The sequence below is a fragment of the Oncorhynchus kisutch genome, unplaced genomic scaffold (genome assembly GCF_002021735.2).
Source record: "Oncorhynchus kisutch isolate 150728-3 unplaced genomic scaffold, Okis_V2 scaffold3953, whole genome shotgun sequence".
In the NCBI taxonomy this organism is placed as follows: domain Eukaryota; kingdom Metazoa; phylum Chordata; class Actinopteri; order Salmoniformes; family Salmonidae; genus Oncorhynchus; species Oncorhynchus kisutch.
In genome coordinates, this window is record NW_022265898.1 from 88851 (window position 1) to 92500 (window position 3650).

Here is a 3650-nt window from a genome sequence, read left to right on the forward strand (position 1 = left end):
TACATCCACACTACTCTTGGTTAGGTCTGTCTTTTCTCAACCACATTTTCTCAGAGACATGTCGCAAAAATATAATAATAATGTGAACAAAGAGACAATTACTGTCTTTTATTTTCTAGAACCAGCTTTAACTTCTGCAGTATTCCTTTGAAGTCACACCATTCACTGGCACATAACTACGGCATTTTTATTTTGTTTGTTTTTCACACTTTTGACTGACAAGCTTTGTTCGGTGTTTGTCAACTAAGCAATTGAGCCCGTAGCGCCATGATTACAAGCTTACATCAAAGTTTCTTTCCCAGACTGCATCCAGTGGCCTGGGAGGTCCCTAAAGCCCTGTCTGCTCTGACAGCCCTCTGCTCTGCTCTGTTCCTACCCCTTGTATGTGACAGGGTGTGAGCGCCGGGAAGAGAGAAGAGAAGAGAGAGCAGCCAGCAGGGAGGGAGGGAGAGAGAGAGAGCAGAGAGAGAGAGGCAGAGCAGAGAGAGACAGAGCAGAGAGAGGCAGAGCAGAGAGAGACAGAGCAGAGAGAGAGAGAGACAGAGAGAGAGAGACAGAGCAGAGAGAGAGAGAGAGAGAGAGGCAGAGCAGAGCAGAGAGAGAGAGAGAGAGAGGCAGAGCAGAGAGAGAGAGAGAGAGAGACAGAGAGAGAGAGACAGAGCAGAGAGAGAGAGAGAGGCAGAGCAGAGAGAGGTAGAGCAGAGAGAGAGGCAGAGCAGAGAGAGAGGCAGAACAGAGAGAGTAACAGAGCGGAGAGAGAGGCAGAGCAGAGAGAGTAACAGAGCGGAGAGAGAGGCAGAGCAGAGAGAGAGGCAGAGCAGAGAGAGACAGAGCAGAGAGAGAGAGACAGAGAGAGAGAGACAGAGCAGAGAGAGAGAGAGAGACAGAGAGAGAGAGACAGAGCAGAGAGAGAGAGAGAGAGAGGCAGAGCAGAGAGAGGTAGAGCAGAGAGAGAGGCAGAGCAGAGAGAGAGGCAGAACAGAGAGAGTAACAGAGTGGAGAGAGAGGCAGAGCAGAGAGAGTAACAGAGCAGAGAGAGAGGCAGAGCAGAGAGAGAGGCAGAGACAGACAGAGAGACAGAGCAGAGAGAGAGGCAGAGCAGAGAGAGACAGCTCTACAGGTGCTACATCATGGCCCGGAGCATTAATATTGAAGTCTTTGTTGCAGGCTGCCATGTACAGGGAGATTAACTAGATGAGGGCTTCTGCCAGCCTTCATTCCAGAGAATTCGTTCCAGGGCCTTTCTCCCAGACTCTTCCTTCCAGTGCCTTTCTCCCCGAGACTTCCTCCCAGAGCCTTCCTCCCAGAGCCTTCCTCCCAGAGTCTTCCTCCCAGAGCCTTCCTCCCAGAGTCTTCCTCCCAGAGCCTTCCTCCCAGAGCCTTCCCCCCAGAGCCTTCCTTCCAGAGTCTTCCTCCCAGAGCCTTCCTCCCAGAGCCTTCCTCTCAGAGTCTTCCTCCCAGAGCCTTCCTCCCAGAGCCTTCCTCCCAGAGCCTTCCTTCCAGAGTCTTCCTCCCAGAGCCTTCCTTCCAGAGCCTTCCTCCCAAAGCCTTCCTCCCAGTCTTCCTCCCAGAGTCTTCCTCCCAGAGCCTTCCTCCCAGAGCCTTCCTCCCAGAATCTTCCTCCCAGAGCCTTCCTCCCAGAGTCTTCCTTCCAGAGCCTTCCTCCCAGAGCCTTCCTTCCAGAGTCTTCCTCCCAGAGACTTCCTCCCAGAGTCTTACTCCCAGAGCCTTCCTCCCTTAGCCTTCCTTCCAGAGTCTTTTTTCCAGAGCCTTCCTCCCAGGCCAAAAGTAATTGCAAACAAAGGTTTCTTTACCAAATATTAAGTTCTGCTTTTCTGATGTATCAAATACTTATGTCATGCAATAAAATGCAAATTAGTTACTTAAGAATCATACAATGTGATTTTCTGGATTTTGTTTTAGATTCCGTCTCTCACAGTTGAAGTGTACCTATGATAAAATTACAGACCTCTACATGCTTTGTAAGAAGGAAAACTTGCAAAATCGGCAGTGTATCAAATACTTGTTCTCCCCACTGTATATGTAACCTGTCTGTCTGTCTGTCTGTCTGTCTGTCTGTCTGTCTGTCTGTCTGTCTGTCTGTCTGTCTGTCTGTCTGTCTGTCTGTCTGTCTGTCTGTCTGTCTGTCTGTCTGTCTGTCTGTCTGTCTGTCTGTCTGTCTGTCTGTCTGTCTGTCTGTCTGTCTGTCTGTCTATGCCACTATGTTCCTGTAATAGACAGAGACTGGTCACTCTGTTCCTGTAATAGACAGAGACTGGTCACTCTGTTCCTGCCATAGACAGAGACTGGCCACTCTGTTCCTGCCATAGACAGAGACTGGTCACTCTGTTCCTGCCATAGACAGAGACTGGTCACTCTGTTCCTGTAATAGACAGAGACTGGTCACTCTGTTCCTGTAATAGACAGAGACTGGTCACTCTGTTCCTGCCATAGACAGAGACTGGCCACTCTGTTCCTGCCATAGACAGAGACTGGTCACTCTGTTCCTGCCATAGACAGAGACTGGTCACTCTGTTCCTGTAATAGACAGAGACTGGTCACTCTGTTCCTGCCATAGACAGAGACTGGCCACTCTGTTCCTGTAATAGACAGAGACTGGTCACTCTGTTCCTGACATAGACAGAGACTGGTCACTCTGTTCCTGTAATAGACAGAGACTGGTCACTCTGTTCCTGTAATAGACAGAGACTGGTCACTCTGTTCCTGCCATAGACAGAGACTGATCCAGGGAAACAGGACTCCCTCTAAAGTCTAACTGACTGCTCTCTCTCTCTCTCTCTCTCTCTCTCTCTCTCTCTCTCTCTCTCTCTCTCTCTCTCTCTCTCTCTCTCTCTCTCTCTCTCTCTCTCTCTCTCTCTCTCTCTCTCTGTCTGTCTGTCTGTCTGTCTGTCTGTCTGTCTGTCTGTCTGTCTGTCTGTCTGTCTGTCTGTCTATAGATCTATAGATCACTATAGACGATCACTATAACTATAGATCAACCTCACGTCACATTGTTTCACCTCAGGAAGTAGAGTCCTGTGATGGTTTGAATCGCCTTCGAACTGGCCATCTATCTCTCCTTTCATTACAGACCAGATGACCTATCTAATAGTCCTCTTTCATTACAGACCAGATGACATATCTAATAGTCCTCTCTTTCACTACAGGCCAGATGACCTCTCTGATAGTCCTCTCTTTCAATACAGACCAGATGATCTCTCTGATAGTCCTCTCTTTCATTACAGACCAGATGACCTCTCTAATAGTCCTCTCTTTCACTACAGACCAGATGACCTCTCTGATAGTCCTCTCTTTCATTACAGACCAGATTACCTCTCTGATAGCCCTCTCTTTCATTACAGACCAGATGACCTATCTAATAGTCCTCTTTCATTACGGACCAGATGACCTCTCTAATAGTCCTCTCTTTCAATACAGACCAGATGACCTCTCTGATAGTCCTCTCTTTCAATACAGACCAGATTACCTCTCTGATAGTCCTCTCTTTCATTACAGACCAGATGACCTCTCTAATAGTCCTCTCTGTCACTACAGACCAGATGACCTCTCTGATAGTCCTCTCTTTCATTACAGACCAGATGACCTCTCTGATAGTCCTCTCTCTGATAGTCCTCTCTTTCATTACAGAC